This window comes from Dama dama, chromosome 7 (genome assembly GCF_033118175.1).
Source record: "Dama dama isolate Ldn47 chromosome 7, ASM3311817v1, whole genome shotgun sequence".
Classification (NCBI taxonomy): Eukaryota; Metazoa; Chordata; class Mammalia; order Artiodactyla; family Cervidae; genus Dama; species Dama dama.
The window spans coordinates 23,889,683-23,914,204 of NC_083687.1; the positions used below are offsets into that span (position 1 = coordinate 23,889,683).

General features: G+C 39.4%; 1 non-coding gene across 1 annotated transcript; it reads left to right on the top strand.

The window, feature by feature from the left end:
• The first annotated feature begins 22,229 nt into the window (after nt 1-22,229).
• Nucleotides 22,230-22,336, top strand: LOC133060082 (U6 spliceosomal RNA). Its single transcript, XR_009693744.1, has one exon. It is a non-coding gene; the product is annotated as a U6 spliceosomal RNA (small nuclear RNA).
• The last annotated feature ends 2,186 nt before the right edge of the window (nt 22,337-24,522 follow it).

The window sequence follows — 24,522 nt, forward strand, 5'->3', positions numbered from 1 at the left end:
TCTTTTCCAATTTGCCCAGAGTCTTGCAGAGTTTGGCAGAGGCTGATGAATTATATGACTGTGGGTGAACACTTTTAAGCACTTTTAAGTCGGACAAGACTTAGTGACTGAACCTCAATTTCTTCAACTATTAAAATAATAATGATAATACTTAGACCATAAAATGCATATTATGTAATTACATTGTAAATGTTCTACTCAGGCATATGTGTCATCATTCACAATTTTAATTTAATTGGTCCTTTTTCTAGATATATCCTAGCTCTCTTTCCTAGAGAAAATAGTATTTCCTGATAATTATTTCTGGTAAAATTTGTTACCTGATAATTATTCTCTAGCAAAACAAGTTCTGTTCCCAATTTGTTAAAATTGGCTCCATCTTTAAAAATTTATTCTGGCAAATGCTGGTGTTATGAATAATTTATGGACAAGTTAGCACAAGAGCTAGAGTACTTAGAAGAGAATCTTAAGTGGTTTCTAGCATATATATTTGATGTAGTTAGAAGCAAAAAAAAATGTGGTCAAAAAATCTGTGCAAATGCATATTGGAATAAAAGATGCAATGTAAATTTCTATCAACTCACTTCCCACGTAAAAATATACCTCTAAGCAGGCACTCCTTTTCCCATTTTCCTCTAGTTTTACAGAGAATTCAGTACACATTTCATATTACCCAGAAATAATCCACTCAATTGAAAAGCTCAGGGAGCTATGCAAAATTCATTGAAAAGATTGTAGTAACTTTGTAAGATGTTTACATTTCCCACCCTACAGCAAATTTCTCAAAACAGGCATATCTAGCTTTAAAAATCCTCTCATCCTCAGAAGCCTATTCACAGGATTAGTCTTCATTTTTATCCCATGCAGCTCCTTCCTCCCTACCCTGCACCATTTTTTTCGGTCTTCTCTCTCCCACTTCCATAAACTGCGACTGGCTCCCTACGTTAATACTCAAAACAGTTCAGCAAATTGCACACCTACAGTTACACCACCACTATCCAAGCAAGGACCCTCCATTTAGGGGGACCCATGTCACCTTAAAATAGTACAGGGGAGAAGGAGGAGGAAAAGGATAAAATCTTCACGTTTAGATACATGTATGAGCTTATTTTATTCATTGAATAAGATTTTATCGTGTTTCCTTTTACTTTTCTGAACTCTTATCTGGCAACCCATAGAGGGGCATGTCCATTGCATTTTAAATGTACTTCTGCTGCTGAGACAAAGTTCACTCTTCAGGACACAATGGCTTTGTGCAAGTACTTCAAAGAGTCAGGCAATTTGTGTGCTTCCTCACTCAGTCATGACTTAGTCACTCAGCGACCCCATGGACTGTAGTCCGCCAGACTCCTCTGTCCATGCGATTCTCCAGGCAAGAAAACTGGAGTGGGTTGCCATTTCCTTCTCCCAGGGATCTCCCTGACCCAGGGATTGAACCTATGTCTCCTGCACTGCATGTGATTCTTTACCTACTGAGCCACTGGGAGGCATAGTTTGCTTGCCATGATCTACAACTGTAGAAGGTGGGGTTGGGGGAAATTCTTTCCAAAGGCTCTTTGGATGCTTTGGATTCATCCAGGAGACTCTTTGGAGCAGATGATACCTAGCTGCCAGTCCCAAGAATTCTCCCACAGCTGAGAGGTCAGATGTGTGTGGATACAGAGGTGCTATAGGGCACAGAAAGGCTCCAAAATCACTGCAGATGGTGACTGCAGCCACAAAGTTAAAAGACTCTTGCTACTTGGAAGTAAAACTATGACAAACCTAGACAGCATATTAAAAAACAGAGACATCATTTTGCTGACAAAGGTCCATATGGTCAAAGCTATGGTTTTTTCCGTAGTCACGTACGGATGTAAGAGTTGGACCGTAAAGGAGGCTGAGTGCTGAAAAACTGATGCTTTCAAATTGTGGTGCTGAAGAAGACTCTTGAGAGTCCCTTGGACAGCAAGGAGATCAAACCAGTCATTCCTACAGGAAATCAACCCTGAGTATTCATTGGAAGGACTGATGCTGAAGCTGAACTCCAATACTTTGGCCACTTGATGCGAAGAGTCAACTCATTAGAAAAGACCCTCATGCTGGGAAAGATTGAAGGCAGCAAGAGAAAGAGATGGCAGAGGATGAGATGGTTGGATGGCATCACCGACTTAGCAGATGTGAGTTTCAACAAACCCTGGGAGATAGTGAAGGACAGGGCAGTCTGGCATGCTGCAGTCCTTGGGGTCATAGAGTCGGACGTAGCGACCGAACAACAACAACAATAGGGCACAAAAGACCTTAAAATTTTTATACTATTCATTCACTACATGCTTTTCCCAAAACAGTAAAAAAAAAAAAAAAAAAAAATAATGACACTTTGCAGGCATGAATGTTGAGCAGTAAACTTTTATACTGGTTGGACTAGGGCCAGATGACATTGGTGTAAAATCTTTCTGCAAGTTATAGACTCAAAAGATGTGCTTGTATCCATATCTATGCACAGATGTATTTGTTTTATGAAAGGGAGAGAAAAGACAAGTTTTTTTTCTTATCCCAATGATTCAGGTGAAAATTAAAGGGTGGGATATATTATTTGCGTGTGGTTGCGTATGAGCATGAAATGTTCCCTTGATATCTCTAATTTTCTTGAAGAGATTTCTGGTCTTTCCCATTCTATTGTTTTCCTCTATTTCTCTGCACTGATCGCTGAGGAAGTCTTCCCTATCTCTCCTTGCTATTCCTTGGAACTCTGCATTCAAATGGGTATATCTTTCCTTTTCTCCTTTGTCTTTTGCTTCTCTTCTATTCACAGCTATTTACAAGGCCTCCTCAGACAGCCATTTTGCCTTTTTGCATTTCTTTTCCTTAGGGATGGTCTTGATCCCTGCCTCCTGTACAATGTCACGGACCTCTGTCCCTAGTTTTTCAGGCGCTCTGTCTATCAGATCTAATCCCTTGAATCTAAGACTCTTGACAGTCCTTTGGACTGCAAGGAGATCAAACCAGTCCATCCCAAAGGAAATCAGTCCTGAATATTCATTGGAAGGACTGATGTTGAAGCTGAAACTCCAATACTTCGGCCACCTGATGCAAAGAACTGACTCATTTGAAAAGACCCTGATGCTGGGAAAGATTGAAGGCAGGAGGAGAAGGGGATGACAGAGGATGAGATGGCTGGATGGCATCACTGACTCAATGGACATGAGTTTGAGTAAATTCTGGGAGTTGGGGATGGACAGGGAGGGCTGGTGTGCTGTAGTCCATGGGCTCGCAAAGAGTCAGACACAACTGAGCAACTGAACTGACTGGGTATGGGCAAGTTATACAAATTTAGGAAAATTTGGGTACAAAGAGGACTGTTATCTGGCCTGGGAAAGAGTGTGGCAAAGACCTGGGAAGTGGAAAATTTTCATCTCTTGCATGCAATCCAGAACCCCCTTAGCATGTTAAGATATGAGAGTAAGAATATTAAAAAAAAAAAGTCCATGTGACATAAACAGAAGTGACTGTGACATCGATTCTTCAAGGAGCTCTTTACTTAATGAAAAAAGAGAGTAATGGTTAGTAATACTTCTTGACCTAAAGCCACAAGTGACCATTAAAGATATTAACACTCAGAATGTCTGTGGAGAATGTCAATGCCCCCAGGATTGGAAGTAAAGACAATGGCAAAATGGGAGGAGAAGACTTGGGTTATGTTAATTTCCCTGGTAAGGACTTCAAGCCCCAAACTGCTCTCAGGTCAGTTCAGGCCAGTTAAGTTACTCAGTCCTTGTGACCCCATGGACTGCAGCACATCAGGCTTCCCAGTCCATCAAGTCTTGGAGCTTGCTCAAACCCATTTCCATTAAGTCAGTGATGCCATCCAACCATCTCATCCTCTGTCATCCCCTTCTTCTCCTGCCTTCAATTTTGTCCAGCATCAAGGTCTTTTCCATTAAGTCAGGTATTGGAGCTTCAGCTTCAGCATCAGTTCTTCAAATGAATATTCAGGACTGATTTCCTTTAGGATGGGCTGGTTTGATCTCCTTGCAGTCCAAGGGACTCTCAAGAGTCTTCTCCAACACCAAAATTCAAAAGCATCAATTCTTTGGCACTCAGCTTTCTTTATAGTCCAACTCTCACATCTATAATGACTACTGGAAAAAACCATAGCTTTGACTAGACAACCTTTGTTGTTAAAGTAACGTTTCTGCTTTTAATATGCTGTCTATGTTGGTCATAGCTTATCTACCAAGGAGCAAGTGTCTTTTAATTTCATGGCTGCAGTCACCATCTGCATTGATTTTGGAGCCCAAGAAAAAAAAGTCTGTCACTGTTTCCACTGTTTCCCCATCTATTTGCCATGAAGTGATGGGACCAAATGCCGTGATCTTAATTTTTTGAATGTTGAGTTTTAAGCCAGCTTTTTCACTCTCCTCTTTCACTTTCACCAAAAGGCTCTTTAGTTCCTCTTTGCTTTCTGCCATAAAGGTGGTGTCATCTGCACATCTGAGGTTATTGATATTTCTCCTGGCAATCTTGATCCAGCCTGTGTTTCATCTAACCCAGCATTTTGCATGATGTACTCTGCATATAAGTTAAATAAGCAGGGTGACAATATACAGCCTTGACGTACTCCTTTCCCTATTTGGAACCAGTTTTTTGTTCCATGTCCAGTTCTAACTGTTGCTTCCTGACTTGTATACAGATTTCTCAGGAGGCAGGTCAGGTGGTCTGGTATTCCCATCTCTTTCAGAATTTTATACAGTTTGTTGTGGTCCACACAGTCAAAGGTTTTAGCATAGTCAATGAAGAAGAAATAGATATTTTCTTGGAATTCTTTTGCTTTTTCTCTGATCCAGTGGATGTTGGCAATTTGATCCCTAATTCCTCTGCCTTTTCTAAATTCAGCTTGAACATCTGGAAGCTCATGGTTCACATACTGTTGAAGCCTAGCCTGGGGAATTTGGAGCATTACTTTGCTAGTGTGTGAGGTGAGTGCAATTGTGCGGTAGTCTGAGCATTCTTTGGCACTGTCTTTCTTTGGGATTAGAATGAAAACTGACCTTTTCCGGTCCTGTGGCCACTGCTGAGTTTTCCAAATTTGCTGGCATATTGAGTGAAGCACTTTCACAGCATCATCTTTTAGGATTTGAAATAGCTCAACTGGAATTCCATCATATCCACTAGCTTTGTTTGTAGTGATGCTTCCTAAGGCCCACTTGACTTCACACTCCAGGTTTCTGGCTCTAGGCAAGTGATCACACCATCGTGGTTATCTGGGTCATGAAGATCTTTTTTGTACAATTCTTCTGTGTATTCTTGCCACCTCTTCTTAATATCTTCTGCTTCTGTTAGGTCCATACCAATTCTCTCCTTTACTGTGCCCACCTTTGCATGAAATGTTCCCTTGGTATCTCTAACTTTCTTGAAGAGATCTCTAGTCTTTCCCATTCTGTTGTTCTCCTCTATTTCTTTGCATTCATCGCTGAGGAAGGCTTTCTTATCTCTTCTTGCTATTCTTTGGAGCTCTGCATTCAGGTGGGTATATCTTTCCTTGTCTCCTTTGTCTTTGCTTCTCTTCTTTTCTCAACTATTCGTAAGGCCTCCTCAGACAACCATTTGGCCTTTTTTAATTTCTTTTTCTTGGGGATGGTTTTGATCACGGCTTCCTGTACAATGTTACAAACCTCTGTCCACAGTTCTTTAGGCACTCTCTCTATCACATCTAATCCCTTGAATCTATTTGTCACTTTCACTGTATGATTGTAAGGGATTTGATTTAGGTCATACCTGAATGATCTAACGGTTTTCCCTACTTTCAATTTAAGTCTGAATTTGGCAATAAGGAGTTCAAGATCTGAGCCACAGTCAGCTCCCAGTCTTGTTTTTGCTGACTGTATAGAGCTTCTCCATCTTTGACTGCAAAGAATATAATCAGTCTGATTTCAATATTGACCATCTGGTGATGTCCATGTGTAGAGTCATCTCTTGTGTTGTTAGAAGGGGATGTTTGCTCTGACCAGTGTGTTTTCTTGCCAAAACTCTGTTAGCCTTTGCTTCATTTTGTACTCCAATGCCAAACTTGCCTGTTACTCCAGGTATCTCTTGACTTCCTACTTTTGCATTCCAGTTCTCTATGATGAAAAGGACATCTTCTTTTGGTGTTAGTTCTAGAAGGTCTTGTTGGTCTTCAAAGAACCATTCAACTTCAGCACTTTCAGCATTAGTGGTTGGGGCATAGACTTGGATTACTGTGGTATTGAACGGTTAGCCTTGGAAATGAACAGAGATCATTAGGCATTTACACCTAAAAATTATATTTCCTCAGGATGCAGTGGCCTGGAAAAAAATGTGTGCAACCTGGGTTTTAAATAAGAAATAAAACTAGAATTATGAACCAAAAATTGGAAAACAATGATAGTCCATTAGGTAAATGCAACAAATATAACTGCTTTTCCTTGGAATCTCTGTTTCACCCACTGCTGATAATACACTTTGTGATTTCCAAATGAGAAATCACTTTAGAAGTAGAAATAATTTTGACTAAGATTGATGACTAAACTTTTGGTTGCTACAGCTGACAAACACTGAATTTGAACCCCAAGATTTCTCCAGGTTTTTCCTCTTTTGTCATAATAGAAGTTACCTTTCTTTGACATTTTTAGATTCATGTGAATGTATTTATAGTTTGGGTTATAGTTGTCTCTCCAAAAAAAAGGAAGGGAAACTTAGACATTTTAGAGGATAGAGATAAAAGAGGAACTTATGAATTTAAGTTTGTTAATACACTAAAATGCTTTCTCCAAATGCCAATTTTAATTTCTCTCTTCAGTCATTGCTAAATAGAAAAGAATTTTTCTCTGTGATATTCTGCATATGCAGGCATATACAAAAACATATATAAACCTCTCCCAACTTTCCAAGCTTAAAAAACCCCTCAAAGTATTAATTTTTAAAGTGTCCAAAGTATTCTAGCCTGGGAAGTCTTATAGGTATGGTTAAAATTAATTTATAACCTGAAAATTGCTTCTTATACAAGAGTGTCCCTTCAGGCCATCTTAGAGCACCTGATATTCTGTCCAAACGTATTGGCTCAAATCTGGCTTATCAAGTTCAAAAACTTCCAAATTATTGTCCTAGGGGAATCACATAACTGAGATTAGTTACTTTGGGAAAAAAAAAAAAAAAACAATTCTAGCTTAACTTACTTTGCTATTTTTAATGTACAATTTTGGCACAATATCCAAACCATTGCTGGCATTTTGTAGAGAGCTGAAATATCCCTGGGGGCTAGCCAGTACAATACAATGAAAGAAATAGGCATTTTTAAAAAATCATTCAATTATTCCAAAATCTTTGTAACTGTTTTTCATAGTATAAGGTGCCTGCCAGGGTCTGAAAAATGCTTTTTTTTCTACCTTAATTTTTGTTGATGTCCAAATTTCCACTATCAAAAATTTATAAATCTAGCTAGAGGCTTTGATCTTTATCTAATGCAAATTCCCCCGGGTTAGTTTTAATTCCTGTGGTTCATTTACTCTTTATTCAAGCAGCAGAAAGAAGACTGACAAGAAGCCAAGGGAGAAGTTGAGGTTACCAGCTCTGGAGCTGTCACTTCATGATTAAACTGGTGCACGACCCCAATGTCCCAGAGGGTTCATCTTAAGTTCATTCTTACAACACATATGGGGCGTCTTCTGTTTGAATGACATTATCTAAGCACTGGCAAGACATTTTATTACATCAGCCTTCACGGAAATTGCATTCTAGTTAGGAAGAACCCAGTTTAAAATATGAGAAAAAATTCATGTACCAAATGAATCTTCATATTGAATTGACTTCACTTTCACTTAAATGTTTAAAAATAGTCTGAACCAAAATATAATCATGTCACATACCTAATTACTGGAAAAATTGCATAGTTTCCATTTACGTTTTAGACTTCAAAATGAAGCAGAGAGGATGTTTACAAAGGGAAGGTTAACATTAAGTTCACGGAATACATAGATTTACTTTAAATGGGAGGGAGGGGAACATTTTTAAAATACATGACTTGCTTCTGAATGACAAGTTATTTTCTACATCAGATGAGTCCTATTTTGTGTGTGAAGTATTTTCTATATGACCGCTCCAGTTCAGGGGTTCCTCATACCCCTCAAATTGAAGATCTAACATTCTTGGTCAGTCTGTACTTGTTAGGCAGTGATAGTGTCCTACACTCCCTTCGATTGCACTGAAGAATGTCCTTTAAAAAGGCAGTATATTTGATTCTGGCTGTTGTGCTTTAGAAGAGATGAAGCCAATATGGGAAATATTCAAAGATGTTAATAGTACAGGAAGTTAAACTTTCCTTTTCATGAGCATCTGTTTGGAGAACAGACATGTTTAACTCACAGAATAAAAGGAAAGTAAAACTCATTAAATATAGGTGCTATAGAAAAGATAGGATGTTCTTATGGGGTGGGGGAGAGTAGAATTCATCTGGCTGGCCTGTATTCCTGAATTAAGATGGAATGTAGATATTATAGCTAGCAACATTTTAACTCCACATTGAGAAACTTATTGAAGAACTGCAATGCCAATATGAGCTATCTCAGTAAGAACTGAACAACCATTGAGCATAGTTTAAACAAGAAATTGTCAGGGCCTCTATAGAGGATGTTTAAGTAGAGGGTGACTTTTAAGATGCAGATAACCTAGGACTTAAATAAATATCAAATCCAAATAATAGAACCCTTGTAGCTTACACATGTGAGAGGTTAACAAATGAATAAAAATGAAGCGCCAAACTTAAGTTCACATCCACTGTGAGATTCCCATTCAACAGATTAAAAAAAATTGTAGCCATGTTAAACATAAACTTGATTTAAAAAGAAGCTAAGTGCACCAGCCCTGAGCACCCTGCCTCATGCATCGAACCTCAACTGGTGATCTATTTCACACATGATAATATACATGTTTCAATGCTATTCTCTCAAATGGGAAGGGAGGTGGGAGGGAGGGTCAGGATGGGGGACATATGTACACCCATGGCTGATTCATGGGAATGTATGGCAAAAACCACCACAATATTGTAAAGTAATTAGCCTCCAATTAAAATTTTTAACAATGCATGACCAAAAAAATAAATAAAAAGAAGCTCATTTTAGTTTTCAAGGATGACAGGAAGGGTGCTACTGACAAAATACCCTGAGAGAAGATGCAGTGGTTCCTCCCTCTTTCCCGGCGTATCCATCTGCTAGGGCTGCTTTGTGGTTTAAACACACTTAAATTCGATGGCTTAAAGTAACAAAAATTTGTCCTCACAATTTTGGAAGTTAGAAATCTGAACTCAAGGTGTCAAGAAGGCCATGCTCCCTCTAAAGAGTCTCAGAAAGAATCCTTTCTTGCTTCTTCCTAGATTCAGGAGGCTCCAGGCAAGCCTTGATGTTCCTTAACTTAAAGCTGTATCACTCCAATCTCTGTCTTTATCTTCACCTGTAATTGAAGATCTAACAACCTTGGTCAGTCTGTACTTGTTAGGCAGTGACAGTATCCTACACTGTCCTATTCTGATCCATGGTTCTATTTCTAAACATGCCTCTCCTTTCTCTGATAAAGTGATCAGTCATTGGATTCATGATCCACTTTAATTCTAGGGAGATTTCCTCACCTAATTACATCTTCAGTGGCTGACTTTATTTTTTTGGGCTCCAAAATCACTGCAGATGGTGATTGCAGCCATGAAGTTAAAAGACGCTTACTCCTTAAGGAAAATTATGACCAACCTAGACAGCATATTAAAAAGCAGAGACATTACTTTGTCAACAGAGGTCCGTCTAGTCAAGGCTATCGTTTTTCCAGTAGTCATGTATGGATGTGAGAGTTGGACTATAAAGAAAGCTGAGCACCGAAGAACTGATGCTTTTGATCTGTGGTGTTGGAGAAGACTCTTGAGAGTCCCTTGGACTGCAAGGAGATCCAACCAGTCCGTCCTAAAGGAGATCAGTCCTGGGTGTTCATTGGAAGGACTGATGCTGAAGCTGAAACTCCAATACTTTGGCCACCTGATGCAAAGGGCTGACTCATTGGAAAAGACCCTGATGCTGGGAAAGACTGAGGGCAGGAGGAGAAGGGGACGACAGAGGATAAGATGGTTGGATGGCATCACCGACTCGATGGACATGAGTTTGGGTAAACTTGGAAGTTGGTGATGGACAGGGAGGCCTGTCGTGCTGTGATTCATGGGGTCACAAAGAGTTGGACACGGCTGAGTGACTGAACTGAACTGAATTACTTCTTCGAAGACTGTGTCTAAATAAGGTCACATTCTGAGTTACCAGATAAACATGGATTCTGAGGGAATCTAAGAAAATCTAAGAAAAAAACCATTGAAAGGGAGGTGAGGCAGTGACTGTATTTAGTATATTTCCACAACCATGGCTCTGCTCTTAAGGTTCTGGTTGTACTGTAAATGGTGGAACCACTTAGGAGCAATCAAAAAAGACTGAGGTGGTAAATTTAATTGAGTCAAATTTTAAATCTCACAGTAGTCTGTTAATGCTGTGGATGCTGTGTTAGGAAATCCTTTGATCAGAAGAGGAGGTAAAATGCACATATATGGAATGTAGAAAAATCGTACTGATGAACCTATTTGCAGGGCAGAAACAGAGATGCAGACATAGAGAATGGACTTGTGGACACAGTCAGGGACAGAGAGGGTGGGATCAATTGAGAAAGTAGCACCGACATATATACACTACCATGTTTAAAATAGCTAGCTAGTGGGAAGCTGGTGTCTAACACGGGGAGCCCAGCCTGGCACTTTGCGACAACTTAGAGAGGTTCATGATGATACGAATCTCACATACGCAGAGCTGGAGGAGGGGCCTGGCTCAACATCTGATGCTGTGCTGCACAGTTATTTCTCCTTTGCTGCTTTGCGATCTTAAGAGGAAGAAACTAATTTAAAAGACCAGCATGGGGTAGACACACATTTATTGCAAACATCTTAAAGCATATGTGACATATAAAAGGGGACCTCAATCATGGGTAAAATTCTAAATGTTAACAGATTGAAGGATAAGTACCTCAGATCTAAATCAAAGGTAGTAGATTGAAAGATAAGCAGCTGAAAAGAAACTGGCCTAAGCTACCTAGAGCCACCTGATGGCCATCCTGTGGAGGGCGAAAGGATGCTCAGGCAGCAAAAAGCAGCACTAAAACCATCGTCAGCATCATCACTGTGATAACAATAGAACAGTGATTACAACATCCTCTCAACAATCCACACACGGTTGTCAGGTCACCACCTTCCCTTCTCCTTGCATTTTTCAGTGTAGCATCTCATCTTTCAAAGACAAACTGCATAGATGAGCAAAGTTTGCCCTCTTGGTCTCCATGCTTACTTTGGTCCCAAGAGAGAAGCTGTTTTTGATTATGCACTGGCCACAACAGAATAATTTCTATAGGAGATCTACACTTTTTTTTTTTTTTTTTGAGATCTACACTTTTAAAGATGTGTTATATACACAATGGGATACTACTCAGCCTTTAAAGACAATGAAATAATGTCATTTGCAGCCACATGCATGGACTTCTAAATTATTACACTAACTGAAGCAAGTTAGTCTGAGAAAGACAAGTATTATATACCACTCACATGTGGCATCTAAAAATAATGATACAAATGAACTTATTTACGAAACAGAAACAGACTCACAGACATAGAAAATAAACTTATGATTATCAAAGAGGAAAGAAGGGTAGGGATATATTAGTTTTGGATTAACAGATGTGCACTGCCATATATTAAATGGATAAACAACAAGGACTCTCTGTAGAGCTCAAGGAACTGTATTCAGTATCTCCTTATAAACTATAATGGAAAAGAATAAAAAAGAATATATATATACATAAACCTGAATCACTATTGTGCACCTGAAACTAACACAATACTATAAATCAACTATACTTCAATAAAAAAGAAAAAATTAATGTAGACACAGACCTTACATCGTTCAGAAAATTTAACTCAAAATAGATTACAAGCCTAAATGTAAAACACAAAAAACAATATAAGGAGAACAAGAAGACAAGCCACAGACTGGAAGAAAGTATTGGCAAAATATTTATTAGATAAGGATGTGCTATCTAAAATATATTTTAAAAAAAACAAACTCTTGCAATTCAACAATAAGAAAACAACCCAATTTAAAAATGGGTCAATACCTGAACAGACACTGTTCCAGATGGCAAATAAATACATGAAAAAAAAAATGGTCCATGTCATATGTCATCAGAAAAATACAAATTAAAACAACAACAGTATTCCAAAATACACCTGTTAGAGAAGCCCAAACCCAGAACACTGGCAACACCAAATGCTGGTGAGGATGTGGAGTAGCAGAAACTCTCCCTCTGCTGGTGGGGATACAAAATGACATGGCCACTTGGGAAGACCATTTGGAAGTTTCTTATAAAACTAAACATACTCTGACTATTTGATTCAGCAACCACTGTTGTTGTTCAGTCGCTAGGTCATGTCCGACTCTTTGCGACCCCATGGACTTCAGCATGCCAGGCTTCCCTGTCCTTCACTATCTCCTGAGTTTGCTCAAACTCATGTCCACTGAGTCAGTAATGCCATCAAACCAACTCACCTTCTGCCACCCACTTCTCCTCCTGCCTTCAATCTTTCCCAGCATCAGGGTCTTTTTCAATGAGCTGGTTCTTCGCATCAGGTGGCCAAACTACTGAAGCTTCAGCTTCAGCATCAGTCCTTCAGCAATCATGATCCTTGCTATTTACCCACAGGAGCAGAACACTTCTGTCTACACAAAAAAACTGCACACAGATATTTATGGCCATTTTATTCATAATTGCCAAAACTTGGAAATAATCAACACAGTGTTCAGTAGGTGAACGGATAAGTGAACTGTCATAACCCTAGAGAAGCAACTATTATTCAGAGCTAAAAGGAAATGAGCTATCAAGCCAGAAAAAGACATGGAAAAATCTTAAATGCATGTTACTAAATGAAAAAGCCCAATATGAAAGGGCTGTGCTCAGTACAATTCCAACTATACAACATTCTGGGAAAGGCAAAACTATGGAAACAGTGAAAAGTGTACCACTCTGGTAAGGCATGACAATAGTGGAAGAGCTATGCATATGTTGGTGCAAGTGGTCTATGGAAAATCTCTGTACCTTGCCCTCAATTTTTCTGTGAACTAAAGCTGCTTTAAAAAAAAAAAAAAAAAACTCTTGAAAAAAGATACAAATGATTGCACACAAAAAGATGTGAGGATTTTGTTGCTATAGCATTTTACAAATTCTTTTCTCTAGAGAGTTTAACCTGTAAAAGAAAGCTCCTAAGATCCAATCTATTGATAGCTAGGAGTGTTAAGAGTAGCTAGAAAGTTGGTTTATTTATTAAAAGTGTACTGTCATGCAATACACCTTACCTAAAATATCACAATCTTCATACGGACTCTTGAGTTAAATGATTCATTGGCCTGTTTTACAGGTGAGAGAACTGTAGCTCAGATAAATGAAGTAATCAGCCTATGGATTTTAAGCTGGCAGGTGATGAAGACAGGATTTAAGCCCAGACTTTATGACTCCAGAGGCTTTTACTTTATTGACTGTGCTCAAAATTTCCTGGGATAAGGAGTGGAGATGTCAGGGTAAAAAATAATGATAATAATGTTATCATAATAACAATAAAATAATTTTTAGAGCTAAAAATTCTGGGATTTTTTTTCTTCATTTTTTTCACTGTTCTGGACTAGTTATATGTATATGAAGTAGGTAATATATTTGTCCCATTTTATTGAGGAAAATGAGGCCCAGAAGGATTAACAACTTCTCCAAAGCCAAACAGCTAGAGGTGGCAGAACCTCAATCAAACTAGCACAGCTTGACTCTAAAGTTGTGGAATTAAGTCTCATTCATTAAAACTACTTATATGTACTATTTTTCTAGATTCCACATATATGTGTTAATATACAGTATTTGTTTTTCTCCTTCTGGCTTACTTCACTCTGTAAGACAGACTCTAGGTTCATCCAAACCTCTACAAATGACCCAGTTTCATTCCTTTTAATGGTTGAGTAATATTCCGCTGTGTGTGTATATATATATATACACACACATATGCCACATCTTCTTTATCCATTTCCTCTGTCAGTGAACACTTATGTTGCATCTCTGAAAAGATGGCTCAGAATTTAAGACATGTCTGAAGGAACCATATATGAAATTATTGAATGTCCCACTTTGTGACTTCCTCTGTGTGTGTGTTTAGCCTGTAGTCAAAATTCTAACCAGCTTGTCTACAAATCATTTCGGAAAAAATGAGACAATGTCAAATGACACCAAGAAAGATCCTGGAGCTTTTGTGTCCATCGATATATCTTCTTCCTCTTCTTCCTTACTCATTAAGTCTAAGTTAATTTTTTATTCTTGGAAATAGATTCTTCAGGTTGTAATTTTGCATATATAAATTGCTTTAGGCCTGTTAAAAAATGCATGTAGCTCTCAGTCTGGAGCTGACACCCTCGGGAGCTGGTTGCAAGGCTCTTTGGCAGCATTTTTCCTATAAAAGGATTCCCTTCACGTCCTGCCTGTCTGCTCTTCTCTCTTGGTGCTGGGTCACTTCCTCCTCCCTCTTCTGATACATATTCAGATGGCATGGAATTTTATTCTCTGCCAGGCTCTGCCAGGCTGGCCTGACATCAGGGCTTCCCTCTCTTCACTCCTCTTTGTTTCTTTCAATTTTGCTTCAATATTTCAAGAGGAACAGCATTCTCCTAGTGTTGTCATTCAATGAGTTATTTGTTTCTGTGTCCTGAGTAAGAAGAATCCATTTGCTAGAAAACTTTTGGTTCAAATTTAAAGCAAAACTTTCTCTTCAAACTGTCTTGCATACTTAGAGATAAAAGAAAGACATTTACCAAATGGGGGCTGGTCCCAGGATTCATACCAGCAAGATGTTCATCAGGCCTGCGTTAATGTGGAGTGGCTTGAAACAATAATCAAATGCCTTGAAGTGAAAGCCACTGATTTACTCACATTTGATCACTGTGAAATGTAACATTTTAAATGACTCTTTTGTAGAAAAGAAGTACATTTTAATTATTCTTTGCCAAATGCAACAACATAAAATATTTAAATGCTGCTAAATGAGACTGGAACTTTTATTATGTAAAATATGGTCCCAATGTTAGATGCATAAGAACTCAAAGATGGGATTCTGGCAAAGCTATTCCTCTAAGTCAATACAGTCATCTTTATCTCCTTCATTTGCCAGAGATGTAATTGCTTCGTAATGAACCAGGAAGAGAACCAATAATTCTAAGTGAACTGCTAACAAGTTAAACGGATCTATTTAATTGGCATTTGGGGAGATATTTTCTCCCTGTTCACTGAAGGGTATGTTCAAATATGGAGTGAAAACTTCCTTATATTTGAGTAGGACTAAATAGCTATGTTCAGAGAGTGGAAAATGCAGGGACTTTGGAGTAAGATAGAAATGTAGCAAGTTATTTAATCAACCTTACCTGCAGGTCTGTCATTTTTTAAACAGGAATAATTAAATTTATCTTCAAGCATTGCTGCTAGTATCAGTTAGAAGATATAAATTTACTATGTATGGTTGATACATAGTAGATGGTCAATAAATAGTAATATTAAAATGAAAACTTCTTTGAAAAACAAGGCATAAGTAATTACCTTTCCACTAAACCTACATGGGACCTTTAACAGATCTGATCACTCAGTTGCGTCTGACTCTTTGCAACCCCATGGACGGTAGCCTGACAGGCTCCTCTGTCTATGGAATTCTTCAGGCAAGAATACTGGAGTGGATTGCCATTCCCTTCTCCAGAGAATCTTCCCGCCCCAGGGATCAAACCCGGGTCTCCTGAATTGCAGGCAAATTAACAGTTGAGCCACCAGGGAAGCCTGGGATTTTTAAACGTCCATATAAATAGAGACTAAAAGAGGCCAAGAGAGATTTTGTTCCCTTACTCCTATTGTGTCTCTTTTGCTGGCCAAAAGTATGTTGCACTAATTTGTGAAGTTAACTATTAGGTCAAACCCAATAAGAGATAAAACACTAATTTTACATAGTTTTAAAACTTTACACTAATGTTTATATGTTAAAAGTTACTAATGCTTATAAAACTATGTGAATTTTGTCCTACACTCTCCGTTCCAGTTTCATCTACTTCGGAAAAATCTGATAGACTAGTGGAAACTGTCTAATAACATTTTGCTATTACAGTACACAAGGTTTTGGACCTTGTGAGTCTATGAGTCGGGCTGCTTCCAAAAGGTCCCTGGAAATTCATACAAATTTAGTCACTGCATTTTCACTCATAGGCCATTAGGGAAAAATGATATTTGGTGTAACAGCATTAAACAAGAATATCGGTGAACCCAAGGAAATGACAAATATTACTAAGAAGTATACATCACTAGTGGGCTCAGTCACTTCAGTCATGCCCAACTCTATGTGAACCTATGGACTGTAGCTCTCCAGGCTCCTCTGTCCATGGAATTCTCCAGACAAGAATACTTGAGTGAGTTCCTATGCCCTCCTCCAAAGGAATCTTCCCAATCCCGGGACTGAATCCTCATCTCATGTATCTCCTGCATTGCAGGCATGTTCTTTACCCACTGGGCTATATGGGAAAGCATATATTCCCAACAAATGGGAAATTGAAAGGAAGACCAGCAGAGTGGATGAGTTGTCATTTTTGGTTTTTCACGAGCTAGCATTAAAGTTTAAATTAATTTGAAAAAAAAATCAAATGAAGGAGTTAGGTAATCAACTAGGACTGAACTCTTTAAAAAATTACATGTATATGTAATGTTTTATTCTTCAGCTTCATTTAAAGTCAGGTGAGAAAACATTCTTAAAAGTCATTTCTGGAGATAGGAAAACCATCGTAATTTACACTAATTTAAATGAAGCATCCATAGGCAAACACCTAGAAAAGCAAAGTAGCATTCATGGATTTTGAACTGTTAAGAGTCAGGCAAGCTTCTGGCAACAGAGTCCAAACTCTATAGGTCAGATCAGTTTCCAATTATCAAGGACTACTTGTTCTTTCTCACACTGAATAAAATTTAGATCTAGAAAGCAATCCATCACTGAGATTACTTAATTATGATATTGTGATTATATATATATATTTGTGATTTATATAAATGTGATTGTGTATACGGCAGCCCACTCCTTATAGACTTGCCCGGAGAATCCCATGAACAGAGGAGCCTGGCGAGCTATAGTCCATAGGGTTGCAAAGAGTTGGTCATGACTAAAGCCGCTTAGCACAGCACAGCATATATATACATATACATATATATGAATTTTATGTACCTAGATTGAAGGCTTTGAAAATTAAGTCCTAAAGCAAATGAAAAAGACCTTAACTTAAATCACTTTAACTGTTGTTTGAAATTTTCTTTCATTTTTCTTGGCATAGTGCCCAATTAATTTTAGTATATGGCTTTACATAATGGTAATTTATCTCCAATGATAACTTTTTTCCCACCTAAGTCTAGACTTTCTTGTCGTCTAGTTTTGATTTTATTATTGACAAATTTGACTGTGTGGATGACAACAAACTCTGGAAAATTCTTAAAGAGATGGGAATACCAGACAACCTGACCTGCCTCTTGAGAAATCTGTATGCAGATCAAGAAGCAACAGTTAGAACTGGACATGGAACAACAGACTGGTTCCAAATAGGGAAAGGAGTACGTGAAGGCTGTATATGGTCACCCTACTTAAACTTATATGCAGAGTACATCATGAGAAACGCTGGGTTAGATGAAGCACAAGCTGGAATTAAGATTGCCAACAAAAATATCAATAACCTCAGATATGCAGATGACACCACCCTTATGGCAGAAAGTGAAGAAGAACAAAACAGCCTCTTGATGAAAGTGAAGGAGGAGAGTGAAAAAGTTGTCTTAAAGCTCAACATTCAGAAAACTAAGATCATGACATCCGGTCCCATCACTTCATGGCAAATAGATGGGGAAACAGCGGAATCAGTGAGAGACATTTTTTGGGCTCCAAAATCACTGCAGATGGTGACTGCAGCCATGAAATTAAAAGATGCTTACTCCTTGGAAGGAAAGTTGTGACCAACGTAGACAGAATATTAAAAAGCAGGACCAACAGAGGTCCGTCTAGTCAAGGCTACGGTTTTTCCAGTGGTCATGTATAGATGTGAGAGTTGGACTATAAAGAAAACTGAGCACTGAAGCCCTGATGCTTTTGAACTGTGGTGTTGGAGAAGATTCTTGAGAGTCCCTTGGACTGCAAGGAGATCCAACCAGTCCATCCTAAAGGAAATCAGTCCTGAATATTCATTGGAAAGACTGATGTTGAAGCTGAAGCTCCAATACTTTGGCCACCTGATGCGAAGAACTGACTCTTTGGAAAAGACCCTGATGCTAGGAAATATTGAAGGTGGGAGGAGAAGGGGACGACAGAGGATGAGATGGTTGGATGGCATCACCGACTCAATGGACATGAGTTTGGATAAACTCCAGGAGCTGGTGATGAACAGGGAGGCCTGGAGGGCTGCAGTCCATGGGGTCACAAAGAGTCAATCACGACTGAGCGACTGAACTGAACTGAACTGATTGACAAATGCACTTCTAGTTTCTTCAATGACTCATTCATTTGCTAGTATAGTTTCTTCCTTATTAAGAATAGAAATCTTTTTTTTTTAAATAATTCTATTTATTTTTGACTATGCTGGGTTTTCCTTGCCGCGCGGGGTTTTCTCTAGTTGCAGCCAGCGGTGGCTACACTGTAGCTGTGACGAGCGGGCTTCAGTAGCTGCGGCTCAGCAGTGCCGGTTCCCGGGCTCTAGAGCAAAGGCTTAGTGGTTCTGGCACACGGGCTTAGTTGCTCCTCAGCATGTGGGATCTTCCTGGACCAGGGATGGAGCCTGCGTCTCCATTGGCAGGTGGATTCTTTACCACTGAGCCACCAGGGAAGCCCCCACCAGAAATAGTTATTGTTTCCAGACTTCTTCTGACATTCTCTCTGAACCTAGGGGCACTTCTTCCTGTTGGCAGCATCATTATCCAAGTGATTTGTTTATAGAATATTTTTATTTTATAACTGCCATTTCACCCCCTTGGGCTTGAATCTATTCAAACAAATTTTTCTTTTACAAAGATTTTCTGAGAAGGAAACACAAAAGCATTCTACATATCTTCCACATACACAATATTTGCAGAAAGAAATAATGAGAAGCATGAAAAATCGATACCTCCCCACGCCATCTTGAGTGACTCAGAAGATGGCTGAATCAGGTCCAAGAAGCTGCTGTTGCAACCCCGCCCCCAGTGGAAGCCAGATCTCTCAGGACCTTGGGAGCTCTATAGAGGCCAGTGGGAGAGCCTTGGGACGAGGATATCTGGGTAGACCGGTACTGGAGGCCCCTTGTCCCAGACTCATCACTAATGAGTATGGCTCATACCACTGATTAAGCAAACCTCAGTTTTCATCCATGTATCCTCCACCCCCTACTCAGGTCACAGTGCTGTGGCAGCGGCCCCAGGGATTCAGCCGGCTGTTGAAGACCAGGCTCTGGCCCAGTGGCTTTGCAGGGGTGTCACCATGAGGCAAGAACCGGGAGTGAACTGCACATGCTCAGGCGGCAAGTCTGGCCTCCAGGCACAGGGCAGCAACTCGGTTTTCTGGTGTGGGCCCCTGTGGTCCCAACTCCATGGCTGCCAAGGTCCAAGACTGCAGCCACCCAAACACGCCTTCCATGGCACATCCTTGGGGCTGAGTGTTCCTCCAGGCAGTGACCAACAGCAATAACCAGCTTAGAAGTCGTCCCAGGAGACCACAGCTACCTGTTCTCAGACTTTCCCATGAAAAATAGCCTCAGGCCATTGCTCTCTTTTTGGGAATGTAAGTTGTTTCAGTCACTTGGAAAACAGTATGAAAGTTCCTCAAAAAATTAAAAATAGAACTATCAACAGTTCAGTTCAGTTCAGTCGCTCAGTCATGTCCAACTATTTGCAACCCCATGAATTGCAGCATGCCAGGCCTCCCAGTAAACTCCCAGAGTTTACTCAAACTCATGTCTATTGAGTCGGTGATACTATCCAACCATCTCATCCTTTGCCATCCCCTTCTCCTCCTGCCCCCAATCCCTCCCAGCATCAGGGTCTTTTCCAATGAGTCAACTCTTTGCATGAGGTGGCCAAAGTATTAGAGTTTCAGCTTCAGCATCAGTCCTTCCAATGAACACCCATAGGATCCAACAATTCCACTTCTGAGTATATATCCAAAAGAGATCAAAAGACGATATCAAAGAGACATTTGCACTCCTGTGTTTACTGCAGTGTTATTCACAATAGCCATATCACCTAGGTGTTTATCAATGGATGAACTGATATAGAGGATGTGAGATTTATATATAAACATGTGCACACACATATACACATTATTCAGAAACAAGGAAACCCTGTGATTTGCAACAACATGGATAGACTTTGAAAGCATTATGCTAAGTGAGGTAACAGATACTATTAATATATATCACTAATACATGGAATCAAAAAAATAGTCAAATTGGTATAAACAGAGAGTAGAAACCAGAAGCTGAGGAGCCAGGGACTTGGGAATGTGTTGTTTAAGGGTACAAAATTGGAACCAGTATGTAAATGAGCCCTGAAGATCTAACACGCTGCATAGCAATTATAGATAATAATACTGTATTATAAACTTCCAAGTTGCTAAGAGACTAGATCTTAACTGTTCCCACCACACAAAAGAAACAATTATGTGAAATGAAAGAGATGTTAGCTAATGCTGCCTGGTAATCACATTGCAATGTATACTTGTATCAAATCAACATGTTCTACATACTAAACTCATACAATGTACTGTGTCAATTATAGCTCAACAAGAATAAATTTTAAAAACAGAACCTATGGCACACTGCAGTGTGTCTGACTCTACAACACTTTCTGTGCTTCCGTGCTACTTGGCCCCGTTGTTCACCACAAAGGAACATGGCACCTGAAATCCCAAGCTTAGACACAGGCGAGTCCTTAAGAATTGTGCTCATTAGACATACTGATACATAGATGATGCACCTGGCATCTCACACAATTACAAACAGCTTGCAAAAGCAGGAGGGAACCTCACCCCACATTTGGTTCATATAGCAAGACATCATGCCACACATACAAACCAAAAGGCTAGGAAAATGATTTATTACTCACATTATTGAAGTCTTTGAGTAGAGCAGTCTCAAGCCAGTCCAAAATGGCTTGAGACAGCAAGGCAAGGAGACTGGTCTAAGTTTTTGTTGTGGTGAGGAGATAGGGCCAGACTGAGAGTTCCTGCATGCTGCCTGGGGTTTTTGCGGTTTGAATCTCCCTTTGGCATCGAAGAAGGGAGTTTCTATCAGCTATAGCCCACTTACAGGGCAAAGGAGAAAGACCCAGGATAAGCTTAAAAGTTGGCAGCAGTCAAACAGCAAAATATGGAGATAGAACTGTCATTAAACAGACCAAGTGATACACCATGTGACCACATGAAATGAAACTTTCATAATTATTTTCAAAAATATAGAAGCTATCATTAATATATTCTTTGATCTATCATACCTCCATTTTCATACTTTATCTGAAATAATATTTTGCTGTCACCTTGATTATTCCAGTTCAGTTCAGTTCAGTCACTCAGTTGTGTCGACCCTTTGCGACCCATGGACTGCAGCACTCCAGGTTTCCCTGTCCATCATCAATTCCCGGAGCTTGCTCAAACTCATGTCTGTTGAGTTGGTAATGCTATCCAACCATCTCATCCTCTGTTGTCCCCTTCTCCTCCTACCTTCGGTCTTTCCCAGCATCAGGGTCTTTTCCAAGGAGTCACTTCCTTACATCAGGTGGCCAAAGTATTGGACTTTCAACTTTAGCATCAGTCCTTCCAATGAATATTCAGGACTGATTTCCTTTAGGACTGACTGGTTTGATTTCCTTGCAGTCCAAGGGACTCTCAAGAGTCTTCTCCAACACCACAGTTCAAAAGCATCAATTCTTCGGTGCTCAGCCTTCTTTATTGTCAAGTCAATAAAATATAATACATGCTTAAGAAAAAAATATATTATTGGCATGAACTAGTTTATCCATTCACTTAACTATTTATTGGTCTCTTTTTCTATTTCTCAAACTAAGCTAGACATGTTGTGAAATGAGAGAGGAGCCAAGGTTAAAAATGAAGGATTGTGCTCGCTTCGGCGGCACATATGCTGAAATTGGAACGATACCGAGAAGATTAGCATGGCCCCTGCGCAAGGATGACACGCAAATTCGTGAAGCGTTCCATATTGTTTAAAGAAAATGAAAAAAAAAAAAAAAATGAAGGATTAGACATGATTTTCATACTGTTCATGGGGTTCTCGTGGCCAGAATACTGAAGTGATTTGCCATTCCCTCCTCCAGTACAATTATGTTCACTTCACATGCTAGTAAGGTTATGCTCAAAGTCCTTCACGCTAGGCTCCAGCAGTACATGAACAAGAATTCCCAGATGTACAAACTGGGTTTACAAAAGGCAGAGGAACCTGAGAGCAAATTGCCAACATTCATTGGGTCATAGAGAAAGCAAGGAAATTCCAGAAAAACATCTACTTCTGCTTCACTGGCTATGCTAAAGCCTTTGACTGCTGTGGATCACAACAAACTACGAAGAAATTTTTAAAGATATGGATATATCAGACCGCCTTACCTGTCTTACTGAGAAACCTGTATGCAGGTCAAGAAGCACTAGTTAGAACCTTACATGCAAGTGACTGGTTCAAAACTGGGAAAGGGGTACCACAAGGCTATATACTGTCATCCTGCTTATTTAACTTATATGCAGAGTACATCATGTGCAATGCCAGGCTGGAGGAAGCAGAAGCTGGAATCAAGATTGCCAGGAAAAATATAAACAACCTTAGATATGCAGATGACACCACCCTAATGGCAGAAAGTGAAGAGGAACTAAAGAGCCTCTTGTTAAAGGTGAAAGAGAAGAGTGAAAAAGCTGGCTTAAAACTCAACATTCAAAAAACTTAGATCATGGCATCCAGTCTTATCACTTTGTGGCAAATAGATGGGGAAACAATGGAAGCAGTGACAGACTTTATTTTCTTGGGCTCCAAAATCACTGCAGATGGTGACTGCAGCCATGAAATTAACAGATGCTCGTTCCTTGAAAGAAAAGCTATGACAGACATAGACAACATATTAAAAAGAAAAGACATCACTTGGCTGATAAAGGTCCATCTAGTCAAAACTATGATTTTTCCAGTAGCCATGTATGGATGTGAGAGTTGGACCATTAAGAATACTAAGCACCAAAGAATTCATGCTTTTGAGTTGTGGTGCTGGAGAAGACCCTCAAGAATCCCTTGAACAGCAAGGAAATCAAATCAGTCAATCCTAAAGGAAATCAACCCTGAATATTCATTGGAAGGACTGATGCTGAAGCTGAAACACCAATACTTTGGCCACCTGATGTGAAGAGCTGACTCATTGGAAAAGACCCTGATGCTGAGAAAGATTGAAGGCAAAAGAAGATGGCAACAGAGGATGAGATGGTTGGATGGCATCATTGCCTCAGTGGCGATACAAACTTTGGGAGATAGTGAAGAACACGGAAGCCTGGTGTGCTGCAGTCCATGGGTTCACAAAGAGTTGGACAGAACTGAGCAACTGAAGAACAACAACAACCAGGAGATAGTAAAGAACAGGGAAGCCTGGCAGCTCGGTCCATTGGGTCACAAGGAGTCAGACATGACTTAGCAACTTAAAAAGAACACCTGTTACTTAATTCAGCTGTTTTCTGCTAAACTATGCAGGACTTGTTAGATATGGAGTAAAATCAGGTTTTGGTGAGCTTATTGTCCTTGGATAAAGGCATTAATAAAGCAGACTTTTCTCTGTTTAAGAGAGTTGAATTAAGGACATTGAGGATCATCTCACTGCACCATTCTTTGTTTTTTTTCTTTACAAGCTGTGACTTTCAAGTTGCTATTGTCAGTTCTCAGAGCTTATTTGAGCCACTAATACTCATTAATTAAATGCAAAATCTTAAGTAATCATTATGCAAATTAGCAATCATGTGAGTCTCTATTGGTTTGCATTTTCCATGAATCAAACAGAACCAATTTAGTAGCATTATCTATCAGGATCCTCAAACACACAGACTAACACATATACAAATTATCTCTATCAATTGTAATTGGTGCTCCATTACAAAAATAATAATTCATCTATCAGAGCCTCCCATAAGGCCACCGCAGTTTCCATGATAGTTGAATTCCAAGCCCTAACCTGAAAAATAATCATAGAGAATTTCATTTCCCACATCTTTAAGCTCTATTTTAGACTGTAACAGACCAGCAATCCTTAACATAGAGTTTATAGATCTGCTAGGTTGGATGCCAAATTATCATGAAGCCCCTAATATGGCCACACATTGCCCACATTGTTGTTGCTCATTTTGTATAAAGTCTATAACTTCCACAAGGT